This window comes from Haliotis asinina, chromosome 5, assembly GCF_037392515.1.
Source record: "Haliotis asinina isolate JCU_RB_2024 chromosome 5, JCU_Hal_asi_v2, whole genome shotgun sequence".
Classification (NCBI taxonomy): domain Eukaryota; kingdom Metazoa; phylum Mollusca; class Gastropoda; order Lepetellida; family Haliotidae; genus Haliotis; species Haliotis asinina.
Window position 1 is genome coordinate 27,956,512 of NC_090284.1, and position 18,393 is coordinate 27,974,904.

Here is an 18,393-nt window from a genome sequence, read left to right on the forward strand (position 1 = left end):
TCACTGAAGAGATTTAGATTTACGTTGTCGACATAGAGGACAGTAGTTTATTGTGCAGTATACATGACGGTGTATGTCAAGTTTGTCCGTCATTAATAGACTTCTCCACATCCTAGCCACTCCATGCCTGTATTTATAGCCCAGAAACCACGACATATTTAGATGTACTTGATGGAGAATAACAGCATATAATCACTTCAGTAATAATGGACATGTTATGGAAGACACTGTAATCCTTAGAATTAAGCTTTGTTTGCTGTTACAGCTCAATGATAACATACCCTACCAATGAAGTAAGCATACTGTATTATCGAGTTTAATACCAAGTGTACTACGTTGTACCGTTCATGTAAAACAGATATGGCTACACAGACGTTAACATCCGCTGCACATCAAATGGTGTAAGCATGTTCACTTTCCTCAACAGTAATGACACACCGCCTACCTTTACGATTTGTCCTGTATCCAAAGATTACCAGCTAATGATACGTGAACGTACGGGCCAAAGTTGGCTGTATCACCGTGCCTTGTGCTATGTCCAACGCAAGCAGCTTGGGGAATGTTGAGAGCGCAGTATGGTATCACACATCGATTGACTACATACAACACAGGAGAGCTACTAGCTAACAACTCTCACTGGAAGTCCTGCAACAAGAAGCCTTCTTAGAGGAACTCACTGCGCATGTCTCATGGTCACAGTCTGTGTTGGAAAAGCGCAACCTAACAAATCACTACGAACTGGTACATGTCAGTAAGCGATGTGATGGTAATACCTAAGTGTTGTAAGGTAGAATGTTGCACATTTGGAATGGTGCTATTGAAGGTGTGAAATACAGACATTGTTAAATGCCACTTAAATACACTCGCACTCTCATATAACTTGAGTGTGTTTCTGTACAAGCCCTGATAGAGGTATATGCGCCTGCTGGGTCTAGACGATCTGCACCCTGCCCACTGGCCCATTTTCAACAGGTCATCTGCACTGACCAATTGGACTTGTGTCAGTGTCTAGTGTACCCTGTCTATTGGCTAAGTGTTTCCTCCAAGATCAACTACTCCCAATCTATTGCCGTTTGTGCCTATTTCCCTACTTTAACTACCCAGAGCCCATTGCCAGTACACATCATCTCCTGCCTATGTTCCACTGGAATATTTCCTCAGGCCAACTACAGCAAGTCTATTGCCAGTGCCTATTGTCCCCGCCTTTCGTCCCCGGCCTGTTGTCCCCTGCCCAAGTCAAACACTCATAAATCATTTTTATACACAGTATGATAATTTTGTAATTAATTCTTATCACAGTACTTGTTTTCGAAGTCTTCTATTTCATCTTTAAATATAACAACTAATACTTTCTCTGTGATACTTAAGGAAAACGAAAGTCAGCATAAACTCCGACAAATGACTTGTCGATGTTGTAGACGGTTTTGAAGAAATGACCTATGTAACAGTTTAGGACAAGTGCTCACAACCCGAACTATTATATGATTGCACCCAGTATCAATGATACAGAGTTGACTTTTATCAAATATGGAATATTCAATGTGAAAACGTTTGGCTACTTGTGGTTCGAGAGGCAGAGAGCTGACCTGGGGACAATGACCTAGAGGGGGATTTGACCTGGAGTGGTTGATTTGAATGTGAAATGGAATAGACATCGGGGAATGCGGCGGTGAGAGATGGAGGTGAGGGAGTTGACGGGCCTGGTACCAAGTTTACGATAAATATTCCTGTTACAAATTTTCTGTCTTTTCGTGAATACTTCCAACGCCAACTTTTCTTCACGCCTCCAGTACAATCAGTGTATATGACAAGGCACGTCAATGTATCACACTCAACAGGTATAAAGAGGTATCTCGTGCGTCTAATGAGGTGCCACCTTACCTCTCCGCTCTAAACTTAAGGAGGCAGTGTTTGATTATATGTCTGTTTCTTTCTGGCGATTTATCTGTATCAGGTGCGAGAAAGGATAATTTGAACAATATCTTTCCGGCAGATTTTTCATTAAACTGTGTCTTCACGCTCTCGATATTTTCGGTTTTTCATATTGATGAAAATTATGTTCTAAATAAGGAATCTTTGGAACCATATGATGATGAGGAGGAAAGAGTAATTGTCTTGTATCAGCCGGCGATGAGCCATGACAAAATGTCAGTATCGGAACAAAGGTAAATGGTGGTATTAAGGACATTACAGTGTGTAATATCGGAACACAGGTACGTGACGCTATAGCGGTGATTGAAGTGTTGTAAGGGACACCTATCAAGGCCCCAAGCGGCACACAAAACAATTATTAATGACGACGAGACAGGACAGAAGACAAGACGAGGTTGATGCACACATGTAGCACGGACGACCCGCTTCACAATATGCTGACTTGATTGGCTCACCATGTCACTTGTGACGAACGGGTATCGCAATACTTGAAAGGAACATCCGTCTCATGTTTACACCTCACAGTGTACAGTGTCGCATGGCGGTATAGTGGAGACTTAAGTAGTATCGAAACATGGGTATATGGAGGGTACATGACTGTATAGATGAGATTTAAGTGGACGGCAATGAAACATGTTTACATGTCTGTATACAGAAGATTCAAGTGGACGGTATTGAAACACATTTACATGACGGGATAGAGGAGATTCAAGTGGACGGTATTGAAACGGCACAGTGTAAAATATGGAATGGATTTTGGAATGGACTTTGGATTGGAATGATGGAATGGAATTTGGAATGGAAATAAATGGAATATACTCATCTTACACTAAACAAACCAGAGTTGTGACGGCCTCCAAATCAAAACTAAATTGACAGTAAACAGTTCAGGTGACACTTTCCCTCCCTCTTACACCCCTCCAGATGGACGATAAGGCTAGTGGCAAACAGAGTTGTGGCAACAGCCTGTCTCACAGTCCCTCAACTGTTTTATTTTCCACTATGCCCACTTAAAAGCCTAACATAGGAATCACATACACTATATGTAAACCATTTTAATTTTGGACATCTTGTTATTCTTATTATCTACATAACCTGGAAAGTATTATTTAAACTTGGCATGTGCCTTCGAGCATGTGGTGGATGGGCCATGGCTGAAGAGAGAAGCTGACACTCATGTCTTCTAGCTCCTATCAGTGACCAGCTGTTAATAAACTGTCTCAGCATATTTGAATGAAGACTTGTATACAAAGAGCAAATTTGTGTCACTCCAAACTCCATTCCAAATTTCATTCCATCATTCCAATCCAAATTCCATTCCAAAATCCATTCCATACTTTACACTATGCCTATTGAAACATGGGTTTTTAAGGTAAAGAGGAGATTTTGAAATATGTTTCCGTGACTGTATTGAGGAGATGTAAGTGGACAGCACGGAAGCATGGGTGCACGACTGTGTAGAGAAGATTTACGTGGGCAGTATCGAAACATGACTGTATAGGGGAGATTTAAGTGGACAGTACTGAAGCATGAGTGCATGACGGTATAGAAGGAATGTATAGCATCTGAACATAGGTTCAAGACTTCACTGAAGAGATTTAGATTTACGTTGTCGACATAGAGGACAGTAGTTTATTGTGCAGTATACATGACGGTGTATGTCAAGTTTGTCCGTCATTAATAGACTTCTCCACATCCTAGCCACTCCATGCCTGTATTTATAGCCCAGAAACCACGACATATTTAGATGTACTTGATGGAGAATAACAGCATATAATCACTTCAGTAATAATGGACATGTTATGGAAGACACTGTAATCCTTAGAATTAAGCTTTGTTTGCTGTTACAGCTCAATGATAACATACCCTACCAATGAAGTAAGCATACTGTATTATCGAGTTTAATACCAATTGTACTACGTTGTACCGTTCATGTAAAACAGATATGGCTACACAGACGTTAACATCCGCTGCACATCAAATGGTGTAAGCATGTTCACTTTCCTCAACAGTAATGACACACCGCCTACCTTTACGATTTGTCCTGTATCCAAAGATTACCAGCTAATGATACGTGAACGTACGGGCCAAAGTTGGCTGTATCACCGTGCCTTGTGCTATGTCCAACGCAAGCAGCTTGGGGAATGTTGAGAGCGCAGTATGGTATCACACATCGATTGACTACATACAACACAGGAGAGCTACTAGCTAACAACTCTCACTGGAAGTCCTGCAACAAGAAGCCTTCTTAGAGGAACTCACTGCGCATGTCTCATGGTCACAGTCTGTGTTGGAAAAGCGCAACCTAACAAATCACTACGAACTGGTACATGTCAGTAAGCGATGTGATGGTAATACCTAAGTGTTGTAAGGTAGAATGTTGCACATTTGGAATGGTGCTATTGAAGGTGTGAAATACAGACATTGTTAAATGCCACTTAAATACACTCGCACTCTCATATAACTTGAGTGTGTTTCTGTACAAGCCCTGATAGAGGTATATGCGCCTGCTGGGTCTAGACGATCTGCACCCTGCCCACTGGCCCATTTTCAACAGGTCATCTGCACTGACCAATTGGACTTGTGTCAGTGTCTAGTGTACCCTGTCTATTGGCTAAGTGTTTCCTCCAAGATCAACTACTCCCAATCTATTGCCGTTTGTGCCTATTTCCCTACTTTAACTACCCAGAGCCCATTGCCAGTACACATCATCTCCTGCCTATGTTCCACTGGAATATTTCCTCAGGCCAACTACAGCAAGTCTATTGCCAGTGCCTATTGTCCCCGCCTTTCGTCCCCGGCCTGTTGTCCCCTGCCCAAGTCAAACACTCATAAATCATTTTTATACACAGTATGATAATTTTGTAATTAATGCTTATCACAGTACTTGTTTTCGAAGTCTTCTATTTCATCTTTAAATATAACAACTAATACTTTCTCTGTGATACTTAAGGAAAACGAAAGTCAGCATAAACTCCGACAAATGACTTGTCGATGTTGTAGACGGTTTTGAAGAAATGACCTATGTAACAGTTTAGGACAAGTGCTCACAACCCGAACTATTATATGATTGCACCCAGTATCAATGATACAGAGTTGACTTTTATCAAATATGGAATATTCAATGTGAAAACGTTTGGCTACTTGTGGTTCGAGAGGCAGAGAGCTGACCTGGGGACAATGACCTAGAGGGGGATTTGACCTGGAGTGGTTGATTTGAATGTGAAATGGAATAGACATCGGGGAATGCGGCGGTGAGAGATGGAGGTGAGGGAGTTGACGGGCCTGGTACCAAGTTTACGATAAATATTCCTGTTACAAATTTTCTGTCTTTTCGTGAATACTTCCAACGCCAACTTTTCTTCACGCCTCCAGTACAATCAGTGTATATGACAAGGCACGTCAATGTATCACACTCAACAGGTATAAAGAGGTATCTCGTGCGTCTAATGAGGTGCCACCTTACCTCTCCGCTCTAAACTTAAGGAGGCAGTGTTTGATTATATGTCTGTTTCTTTCTGGCGATTTATCTGTATCAGGTGCGAGAAAGGATAATTTGAACAATATCTTTCCGGCAGATTTTTCATTAAACTGTGTCTTCACGCTCTCGATATTTTCGGTTTCCTACTAAGATTACTGTGATGTGACGGACACAGCCATTTTATCTGGAGTGACGTCAGCAAGGTTCTGGCGAGGGAAGTGTTTAATCTTACGTATATCAGACAGACAGACATGTTTATTCAGTACAACTCCCATCATACAAAGAAAACAAATGTATGTAAGCTTCGGGGAGATATTCACTAATATGCTTGGCTATGATATCGCTTTTACGAATTATGGAGATAAGCGACACGTGAAATTAATTTTTGAAATGATAAATACTTCTTGATAAAAAATATACGTCTGTGTTTTGGTGCCAGTTTAAACATAGCTTTCTTCAAGAAGCGGTTATAAGCTGCTTTGTTTGTTGGTGGTGTTTCGGCATCTAAATGTAAGTTGCCTCCATATTGGTAAAATGAAAATTTGGATGGGGATAACCTGGTAACTCATCTTGTCTTACCTTTCTCCTGCAAATTCTCGCTCCGCCGTGTCATAATGATTGCGTTGGTACATTTATCTGTTCTTGTACCTGGTATCAGGAAGAGCGATAGCAACACCAGCAAAGAATAATTCCTCCTGGCATCTTTCTGTCAACATTTGCCAGGCGGACAAAAGAAACTTTCTCCTCGTACAGTTTTGATATCACTGAAAACAACAAGAAGAAAGTACAAACGTTCGATTTTAAAAAGGAGGATAACTCATTGAACAGGTTATGGTCGACATGGGGTCAAACTAGATAATTCACGATCAGTGGATCCTTTGGTGAAACACAGCAAAGCGTGAACAGAAGTTTCTAATAGCGAGTTTGTCCACCTCTGAATAAAATAAATGGAAACACACATCTTCTGACTGAAATTGTGAGGCGTCGGATGACGTCAGCTGGAATTCACCTCCACTCTTCGAGCGTGCAGGGCTCAACAGAGCGTGCAGGCTATGACAAGACGTTGCCGTTGTTGGCGTGAAAGAAGTTCAGGACACCTCGAGGGACGATGTCGGACCGTCAGCAGCGTTCCTCGGTGTGGTCGGTAGACCCTGATAGCACAGTCCCATTGTCTCCTTGACACTGTCTTTCGACACACTGGGTGACCGACTGCTGCTGAACTGATGACCTTACAGTCAGGGAGCGGTTTCTAAGGTGTAACGTTCACAGGTGGGGGTCTTCCTGCGCAGTTGTCAACCGGGATCTGCCTGTCTGGGGCCTCTGTCTGGTATGGCGAAGAAGAAGAACGCCGACGAAGGTTCCTGACGGTCCCGACGGAGCAATTAAAAGTTCAGAATCGAACGCTTGTTGTGGGCAATAACTATGTGCCAATTTTTATTTGATTTTGTTTTCCTATGTTAATATTATGAAAGATTTTGCAAGAGAAAGTTTCTTTTCCCCATCAGTATATAAACATTGCGGACACTCCTTGGTGATACACAGATACATTCTGGACGGGTACCAACTCTGCGGCTGAAGCAAGATAACAGACTGTAAACAAAATTGCACTCCCTGGCTCCATGGCTCACGGTTCTTGTACATAAACTTCCTATCATATGCTTCGCTTCGGTTCCATCATGGATGCAACTCGTTAACGACCGTTTAGTTGTTCCTTATACATTATCACTTTGACTGATATCACGAAAATGCATTGTAGATTGCGTCAGTCACAGTAACGTGTTGCAACAAAATATGTAACGTAACCTCATGGATATGCCTATGTATATACAAGCTTATATATTGAAGAAAGTTATGTATTTTCCTCAGTGGATTCTGCCCAAACGCTTATACTATCCTGAAAATTGACTGTTGAGTGGACAAAATAAAGATAGAAAACAAAGCAATAACTGATTTAGGCAGCATGTGCAACATGCATATTTTCTCAAGTCCAGAAAACCCATGTAGAGCACACATATCTTCTCACATCCAGACAACCCCTGTGGAGCACACATATCTTCTCACATCCAGACAACCCCTGTGGAACAAACGTGTCGTCTGAAATATACACGCAACTTCTGTTAATTACACAGATCCTCTAAACAGGTTCTTAGAAGATAAACTCCTTTGTGGTACGCAGAACACCCTATGCTGTGGTGTTCTCCGTGCGAATCGAGAGGTAATCTGACACCCAGTATTCTGTTCTCTGTGTGAATCATGAGCTAATTTGACAGTCTATGTTGTGTTCTCTATGTGAAAAATGAGGTAAACAATCTACGGTGAGTTCTCTGTGTGAATCATGAGGTAATCTGACAATCTATGGTGTCTTTCCTGTGTGAATCAAGAGGTAATCTAACTATCTATGTTGTGTTCTCTGTGAGAGTCAAGAGATACGCACTCACCTTATGTTGTGTTGTCAGTGAGGATCGATAATTAAGTTGTATCAGTCGTATGTACAGTAGACCTTCGAGGAGACTGATCAGTCACAGGTACTTGCCATACCCCGAACACACAAAGCTGCAAAACCTACTGTACAGACGAAAAGCGTCAGGTTTCTGTTCTTTTTTCCTGAGCATGATCAAATATACAAATACACATCATATGTGCTGGTCATCTCCAGATAAGGTAGTTATGTGGATAGCCTGTGTGTACTTAAATCAGCTCTGATCTCCTTTTTCCATCACCGGTTACACTTAGGTTTCATCATATCCTTCACTTAGGTTCCATCACATGCTTCAGTTACGTTTCATCATACCCTTCGCTCAGGTTCCATCATATGCTCCACTTAGGTTCCATCATATACTTCATTTGGCTTCCATCTTACCCTTCACTTAGGTTCCATCATACTATTTATTTGATTTCCATCATATGATTCATTTAGGTTCCATCATTCCTTTCTATATTCTTTACATGGGTGCCATAATACCCTTCGCTTAAGTTCCATCGTATCCTTCATTTAGATCTGCTTCCCTTAGGTTCCATCACCCGCTTTACTTGGGTTCCATCATATCCTTCACTTAGGTTCGAACATATCCTTTACGTAGGTTTCATCATATGCTTCACTTGGGTTTCTATCGTATCCTTCATAAAGGTTCCATTATATGCTTTACTTGGGTTCCATCATACCCTTCACTTGGGTTCCGTCATATCTCCACTCAGGTTCTATCATATGCTTTACTTGGGTTCCATCATACCTTTCACTTGGGTTGTATCATATCCTCCACTTGGGTTCCATCATATCCTCCATGTAGGTTTCATCATATCATTCACTTGTGTTCCATCCTATCTTTCACTTAGGTTCTATCATATGCTTTACTTGGGTTCCATCACACCCTTCGCTTACTTTCTATCATGTCCTTCTCTTAGGTTTCATCATATGCTTCACTTCAGTTCCATCTTAGCCTTCACTTATGATCCACCATATCCTTCACTCAGGTTCCATCACATCTTAGATTCCATCTTATCCTCTACCTGGGTACCCTCGTACCCGTCATTTGGGTTCCATCATACCCTTCATTTGGGTTCCACCAACCAACTCTCCATGTTTGGTGCAACGGGACGTTATATTCCTTGAAATCGAAGACGAAAGACGTAATCACATTCACAAAAGTAGTGGATAGATAATTGGCCACCTTGTATAGAGCAGCGAGAGGATTTAAAACGCTTTAGGGCTTAGCATACACATGTATGTATTCTTGGTACCTATTTGGTACACACTACTGACATGTAAGGTTTCATTCTTTGTTGACCATACTCAAGCTTCCTCTGGAAGAGGATAGCATAGCATATTGTCCTGTTGGTGCTGGTGGTCGATACATATTCTTCTAGGAACATGAATTCAGCCAGCCGTTTATGTCTGGCATATACAACATGCAATACATATTTTTGCATGATTTACTCTCAAGTGAGTGAGTGAGTTGAGTTTTACGCCGCACTCAGCAATGTTCCAGCTATACGGTGGCGGTCTGTAAATAATCGAGTCGGGATCAGACAATCCAGTGATCCAACAACATGAGCTTTGATCTTAGGATTTGGGAACCGATGACATGTGTCAACCAAGTCAGCGAGCCTCACCACCCGATCCCGTTAGTCGCCTCTTACGACAAGCACAGTCGCCTTTTATGGCAAGCATGGGTCGTTGAAGGCCTGTTCTACCCCGGACCTTCACGGGTCGATTTACGCTTAAGAGTAAAGCAGTCAAGAGACTGTTGTAACATGTTTGGTTGTCATAAATCGCCGCCCAACAAACACAGACCAAACCTGAAATATGTCCCAACTACAACAGCAGGCCCAAGCCGGGCGGGGTCCAAAGTTCCCAATAGCCCAAGTTTTACTGTGTATATAGCACCACGTTGTCGGGCACAAACGACATTTCCAAGAGAGACACATCTGTAGCATCAATTACATTTTATAAAAACAGCATTCTTTCACTTTCGCTAGTGTGAGCGAAAACGTGTTAGGGAATATCTTCTGGATGGGTTCTCTTTGCTTGAAGCTAAGACTCACAATGTAACAGATCTTAAAAACACAATCCAGCTTTAATAACCAAGTATGTCGGGCCACATTGCCTCGTTGTAAGTATAGATGTACCTAAGAAGAGTGGTTACATGGCTGTGAACAGAAATCTAGCCTGGTGTAGCCATCTGTAAACGGCCTGTATGTCTGTTCAGGGCTCTGACTCAGGCCGAGGTACCGTCCTCCCATACACTGATAGTGTAGTCACCCACGCATGCAGGAGTCGGTGTAATCAAATGGCCGTCAGTGCCGCTTGATCTTTACATTGATCTTATGTCTGGAGTGAACTCGAAGTTCCCCCATGATGTGGTGACCTTGAATTTGACATTGGGGATGCAGTGCAAGAAGTTTCCGACTGCCCATATCTCTGTCACTTCACTCGACTCAAACTTAATGCATGTCCCTGACAAAATGGTAGCCACACGCGATTCTAATGACAATCAAATTCTTTGTATTTTAAAAAAAATATGCTCAACACAGAACCTCGAGTAAAATGTTTTGTCCACGCTGACAATTCATGACCATTCATGAAAAAATAGAACATCTTAAATACATTTCTTCCATCGATCTTTTACCTTCACTGACATGACCTCATAGAAACACCATCATGAAAGTGTCATGTCACTTCCTGTTCAGATGTGGCATAATATACACTCTTCAAAAAAAGTAGGGGAACCTGAACTTTGAAGTCTGGTAGAAAGAAAACCCATTGAGGAACGTCACATTGACATTCATCATCATTTCACGTTATCACCACACACAAACACACTGCATGGGAACCACGTGCACAACGTGGGAGCCTCCTGCACGTGCATGGGGTGTCATTATGAATCTTGGCGTTTTTCAGGCAGTTCGATAAATCATTGTAGACCTTTTCCGATGATTTTCTTGCATCTGTGCATGGGTCAGGGTTTTCAGGGTCAAATCACACACTACTGACTGAAAATTGTGAACCTGAAATTTTCATGTCATACTCCAGTCACCTAAAAAGGGGGATAACTGAACGATCGGCTTTGCATGAAATCCACGCGATGATGCATTCTCAAAACATCCGTTATTACTGTATCAACATTGATTCAATCTCATATATCTACCAGTTTCGACAATCGTGCATTGAAAGTACAGCTCCGCCACTTTTTAAGAGTATAGATACAAGCACGAATAGAAATGAGCTAGCCCGAAGGAAGACCTATGTCGAGGGGATCGCAGCGTTCGTCCAGTCTCTGCCCAGGAGAGCCGACAACGATCCCTGAGAAGCTATGCCAGCGTGTTCGATCCACTCTGAAGTTAGATTATTTCTGGTGGTATTGTTAAATAGCAGTTATGTTCCGTCATTTGTGCTGGCCTCTGACCATCCTTTACAGATACTGAAATTGCATAAGATGTTTGAGTGACGTGGATGTCCCCCTTGCCCACCTCCGTCCCCTCAAGGTCGGACTTCTAGTAATAGCGACGTACTTGAAATACACAGACCTTCTTGCTCTGATAACCAGTCTGCCTAAACTGAGTAGTGTTATGAACCTTTACACATTGTCCCGATATAATAGCAGATTCGAAGATACATATAACTGACATTTTCTTTCTTGGTATAGTTCATTACACAAATATATTATTAGTCCAAATCAGATCTCTGATCAAGCGCCACTGTCTTCAGTAATACCGGAAACACATTCGTGGAAGTCATGGAAGCATGAGCTCTTATTACTCCGATTTGTTCATATTCAACATGGGTCTACCACTGTCAGAAAGGTACCTGGTTTTGTGAAGCTATTTGTATCTTAATTCTTACATATGTTTTGGGAGATTTGATTTGGATTTGTTGGTGGTGGTGGTGGTGCTACTGCTGCTGCCGCTGCTGTTGTATTTTGTGTGTGTCTTATTTATCATCGTTTGCTCCAGGTATTTATAATGTTAAATATTTCCTGATAGATTTGTTTTCAGCGTATGACCAACAGTGCTTTGTAATTAATGTGCCTTCCGAAACAAATGGTCGAGCGTACTTGAATGTCTCTCACTTTTCTATAATAACCGTAGTAGTATGTCTGGTCCAAACTGGGATGTTAATAGGCTGCCGTCAGACAGTTGGTGTGGTCAGTGAACCGAGGCGCTGTACCAGTCCTTCATGTCTGTTGATGTACCGTTATTTTGTGGCAGTAGATTTCCTTTGTCTCGAAGGGGTGCCAGTGATGCAGTAGGTGACCGATGTTCGATGACGCACCAGAGGGGTCCACATGAATATTTTCATGCAGTTTTTAAACTGTAGTAGATGCTGATGACTTCATCTACACCTGATGACTATCCATCTGCCCCCAATGACTATACATCTACACCTAATGACTATACATGTACACCTGATAACTATACATGTACACCTGCTGACAATTACATCTGTGGCTGCTGACTACTGCATCTGAACCTGCTGACTATACATCTACACCTGCTAACTATACATCTGCGGCTGCTGACTACTGCATCTGCACCTGATGACTATACATGTACACCTGATAACTATACATGTACACCTGCTGACAATTACATCTGTGGCTGCTGACTACTGCATCTGCACCTGATGACTATACATGTACACCTGATAACTATACATGTACACCTGCTGACAATTACATCTGCGGCTGCTGACTACTGCATCTGCACCTGATGACTATACATGTACACCTGATAACTATACATGTACACCTGCTGACAATTACATCTGTGGCTGCTGACTACTGCATCTGAACCTGCTGACTATACATCTACACCTGCTAACTATACATCTGCGGCTGCTGACTACTGCATCTGCACCTGATGATTATACATGTACACCTGATAACTATACATGTACACCTGCTGACAATTACATCTGTGGCTGCTGACTACTGCATCTGCACCTGCTGACTATACATCTACACCTGCTAACTATACATCTGTGGCTGCTGACTACTGCATCTGCACCTGATGATTATACATCACTATAATCTACATTTGATGACTATACATCTGCACCTGATCACTATACACCTACGCCTGATGACTTTACATCACTATACTCTACACCTGATGACTATACATCTACACCTGATGACTATACATGTACACCTGATGACTATTACATCTGTCGCTGCTGACTACTGCATCTGCACCTGCTGACTATACATCTGCAACTGCTGACTATACATCTGCACCTACTGACAATATATCTGCACCTGCTGACTCCAATATTTGTACCTCTCTTTCCCTCATCTGCAGTTAATAATTCTCTCATCTGCAGTTGACTGAGTCCCTCATCCGTACCCGTTTATTCACTCATTTGCACGTGTTGATTCACTCATCTGCACCTGTTGATGCAGGTGCACCTGCCGGAGCAGTCGCAAGTCACACAGCAGATGCCATCGAATAACCCTGGTATCTGCTCTGAACAAACAAGCAGCGAGTGAAATTATTTGTGCTGGCGTACATGTTTACAGATATTGGTCTCAACCCGTTTTCACAGTAAGTGTGCTCTCCTTTTTGAAGATAATGCTTTAAATACCAAAGACAAAGAACATCGTCTATGTTTACACAGGCTAACTCGGCTCCTCTTGGGGAATGCTATGCGACACGTAAATAAACAGAAGCAAGTTTAAGTAAAATCATATTTCTAAATTCCTGCTGCGAGAGAAATTGGATACATGTTGCACTGTTAAACATTTCATTGGAGATTAAATTTTATACGTGCTTTACATATGTCCAAATAGATCTAAATTATTTAAATATACACATACTTTCATTCACAGCGCATATTTTCCTTCCTTATTCATTGACAAGATGACATACCAAAATACTATAAATTGTATAAAAGAGAAACTAGAATCCATGACTATGCCCCCTAGTATTGAGACTGCTGTTATCAAAACCACAACACAAATGTAAAAGGGACTAATAATGCAGAAAATAGGATTGACGTGCACAAATAGTGCCAATCACTGTCAAACTGTATCTTCCTAATTTCTCGCAATAGCTACTGCATTACGGTTACTTGAATCGCAATATTTTGCAATACAATTTACTTGTCAATACACAGCCTAAATCATGTATTGAGACCCATGAATGTCCAGGCTAGAATATTAGCCTTCAGCTACCCATGCTTACCATAAGAGGCGACGAATGGGATCGGGTGGACAGACTCGCTGACTTGGTTGACACATGTCATCGGTGCCCAGTTGAACAGATCGGTGCTCATGCTGTTGATCACGGGATTGGCTGGTCCAGACCGTTTTCATATAGCTGCACTATTTCTGAGTGCGGCATAAAAATACACCCACTCAAAGGCAATGGTGGCCTGTTAACGTGCTGCGGAGACTCCAAGCCCATTGGGGGTATGTATTTCATATATACAGTATGTGCACAGTTTGACAAACTGATACAAAGGACAATACTATTAAAGAGTAGCTTTTCCCGGTATGGAAAGACATAGACTTTTTAAAATACTAGAGATCAAGTTACTGGGATATATAGCGCAGGAATGTCGTGTCGTAACATCGCTGCTTCCTTGATTATAAACTATACCTTTATTGTGACGACACTGCTGAAGTATTGACCTGGAAAACATCGGAAGATCAATGACCGTGATAAGTCCACAATTGTCGGGGAAAAACAGATTACCACGTTGAAGAATTACGCTGAAAACAAGGGAGAGGGACACTCTACCTATACCATCAGAAGGAGAATTCGAGCTGCTGTCGGAGAGGACGCCGTTTGATGACCCTTCCTTGCAGATCAGGTACATCAGGTTTATTGGTCTGATGAAAGCCTACACGTTACCGACGGCTGTTGCTTCGTGTAGAAAAGCTGTAACGAAGCATAACAGCAGGAAATGATCCATGCAGCTGAAAATCGTTGGTAGTGGTTCTTCGGATGGTGGCGAACAGCGTTTCGTATGACTGTATTTTCCGTTATCGCCCATTTTCAGAACAGCACCAAAGAAACATTGCTATTGCCCGATACGAACCCTATCGAACGTCTTTTGGACTCGCTTGGTCTTAAGCTGGAGACTCTCTTGTTCAAAATCTTCAGGAATTGACCCAGGTGTTCCTAGAAGATCGACAGGGGGTTGTGAAGTTGAGAGAGAATTTGACACTTGACTGCCAGCATGAGGAAAATGACGGATGTTACGCGCGTGTGGTTCATACACTCAGATCTGTACTAGAGAGCTAAGCGATCAGAATGGTGGCGCATTCATGGTGACGATACTTTACGCCATTTTTGATATTCACAACGATGTCCTCCTCTCAAATACACCATGTAAAACAGCAAATGGCCTCCACCTCATTGTGACTACTAGGCGCCTCGAGAACAGATAACTGGTTAAGCGTGATGATTTCATTACCTGGCTACTTGCACTCTGTTGCATCAATTACCGCTCAACACCTGCCGTGTCCGAAATAGGGTCATCAAGAGGAATCCCAATGCACGGTCTCACACACATTTCTCTGATCCACCTTTCATGCCGTAAAGTGTTTCCCCTGGCACTCAGGAATGAAGCTGTTCAATAACATGCTAATCTCGAAATCAAACGTACTCTCATTTATATATCATGTTTCGGAGGCCTGGTGATATAAACACAGCGTTATGTTACTCACAAAACTATACCTGTACTCCATGGCACACTCACCATCTAAAACTGAACTATCACCTTACTGTATGGCGCTCTCACCACCTCAAAGTGACCTATCATTTTACAGTATGTTACTCTCACCACCTCACAGTGAACTATCCCTTCACTGCATGTTACTCTCACCACCTCACGGTGAACTTTCCCTTTATTACGTTGAGCACTTGCCATCTCACAGTGAACTACCTCTTTATTCCTTGGCACACTCGCCACCTCACAATGAACTATCCCTTTATTGTATTGCACGCACCATCTCAGCGTGAACTATCCCTTTATTGCATGGAACTCTCAACACCTTACAGTGAATTGTCAGTTTCTTGTATTGCACGCTCGCCTCCTCACAGTGAACTATCTGTTTGTTGTATTGCTCTCTCACCACCGCACATTCAACTACCCCTTCGTTGCATTGGACTCTCACCACCTCACAGTGAACTACCCCTTTACTTCATGGTACTCTAAAAACCTCACAGCGACCTATCCCTTTACTACAATGACCTCTCACCACCTCACAGCGACCTATCCCTTTACTACAATGACCTCTCACCACCTCACAGCGACCTATCCCTTTACTACAATGACCTCTCATCACCTCACAGTGAAATTTCATTTTGATGAGTGACACTCTCACCACCTCACGGAGAACTATCCCTTTACTGCATGACCCTCTCGACACCTAACAGTAAACTATCAAGTCAGTGCATATTACTCGCCCCCACCTCACAATGAACTATCCCTTTATTGCATTACACTTTCGCCACCTCATAGTGAACTATTACTTTTCTGCATGGTACTCGCAAAACGTCACAGTGAACTATACCTTTATTGCACTGCACTCTCACCACCTCTCACTAAACTACCCATTTCTTCTATTGCGCTCTCGCTACCTCACAGTAAATTATCCATTTGTTGTATTGCGCTCTCCCCATCTCACAGTCAACTATTCCCTTACTGCAAGGAGCCCTCACCAACCCACAGGTATCCTCTTCCTGCATGGTACTCTCACCACCTCACAATAAATTTTCCTTTTACTGTAGAGTACTCTCACAACCTCACAATGAACTATGCCTTTATTATACAGAACTCTAACCACTTCACAGTGAACTAGATCGTTATTATATTGGGCTCTCGCCAACTCACAGTGAACCATCCCTCTCCTGCGTGGTACTCTCACCACTTCACAGTGAACTATTCCTTCCCAGCATGGTACATCCACTACTTAACAGTAAACTATCCCTTTAGTGCATTGCACTCTCACAACCTCACAGCGAATTATCCCTTAATTGCTTTCCTCTCTCGCTACCTCACCCCTTTTGCTGCATAGTATTCTCACTACCTAACAGTGAACTATCCCTTTCTTCTATTGCGCTCTCGCTACCTCACAATGAACTATCCCTTTACTGCATGGTACTCTCAATACCTTACAGTCAACTATCCGTTCAGTGTATTGCACTCTCACCGCCTCACAGTGAACTATCACTTTATTCTATTGGGCTCTCGCCAAAGCACAGCGAACCATCCCCTTCTTGCATTGCACTCTCTATGCATCATGTTCAACTATGCCTTTACTGCATGGTACTCTCACCATCTCACAGTGAACTATCCCTTCACTGCATGGTACTGTCCCTGCCTAACAGTGAACAATAAATTTATTGTATTGCACTCTCGCTACCTCACAGTGAACCATCCCTTTCCTGCATGGTACTCTCAGCACCTCACAGTCAAATATCCCTTTAGTGTATTCCACACTCACCGCCTAACAGTGAAGTATCCCTTTCTTCTATTGCACTCTCGCCACCTCACAGTGAACTATCCCTTTCTTCTATTGCGCTCTCACTACCTCACAGTCAACTATCCCTTTACTGCATGGTACTCTCAGTACCTAACAGTCAACTATCCCATTAGTATATTCCACTCTCACTGCCTCACAGTGAACTATCCCCTTATTTTATTGGGCTCTCGCCAAACCACAGCGAAACCACCCCCTTGTGGCATTGCACTCTCTCACGTCCAACTGTCCCTACACAGCATGGTACTCTCACCACGTCAGTGACCTATCGTTTTATTGTATTATAATCTCTCTACCTCACAGTGAACCATCTATTTACTGCATAGTAGTCTCACCACGTCACAGTCAACTACCCCTGTTCTGCATGACCCCCTCGCCACCTCACAGTGAACTATCCCTTTACTGCATGGTACTCTCACCAGCTCAGAGTGAACTATACCTTTATTGTATTGAGCTCTCACCACCTCACAATGAACTATCCCTTTGCTGCATGGTACTCTCACTAGCTCAGAGTGAACTATCCTTTTATTGTCTTGCACTCTCACCACCTCACAGTGAACTATACCTTTATTTTATGCACTCTAGCCACCTAACAGTGAACCGTCTCTTTATTGCTTTGCACTCTCTCTGCCTCACAGTGAACTACCCCTTTACTGCATGACCCCCTCGCCACCTCACAATGAACTATCCCTTTACTGTTTTGCACTCTCTCTGCCTCACAGTGAACTATCCCTTTACTGCATGGTACTCGCACCACCTCACAGTGAACTATCCTTTTATTGTATTGCACTCTCGCCACCTCACTGTGAACTATCTTTTTGTTCTTTGCGCTCTCACTACCTCACAGTGAACTATCCCTTTGTTCCATTGCACTCTCTCTACCTCACAGTGAACAACCCCTTTCCTGTATGGTACTCTCACCACCTCACAATGAAGTATCCTTTTATTGACTTGCACTCTCACCACCTCACAGTGAACTATACCTTTATTGTA

The 18,393-nt window shown here is 42.5% G+C and overlaps 2 protein-coding genes across 4 annotated transcripts in view; both read right to left on the minus strand.

The window, feature by feature from the left end:
• LOC137283639 (solute carrier family 22 member 4-like) overlaps positions 1-4,191 on the minus strand; it is a 77,191-nt gene extending 73,000 nt beyond the window's left edge. Inside the window, exon 1 of one of the 3 annotated variants that reach the window (XM_067815240.1) lies at positions 3,963-4,191. The gene's annotated coding sequence lies outside the window, so the exon portion shown is untranslated. The remainder of the gene's footprint in view (positions 1-3,962) is intronic. The other 2 variants (XM_067815238.1, XM_067815241.1) reach the window with 2 other exon arrangements.
• The window catches only part of LOC137283640 (SPRY domain-containing SOCS box protein 3-like), a 445,038-nt gene that overhangs the window by 50,985 nt on the left and 375,660 nt on the right, over positions 1-18,393 (minus strand). The gene's annotated exons all lie outside the window — the stretch shown is intronic.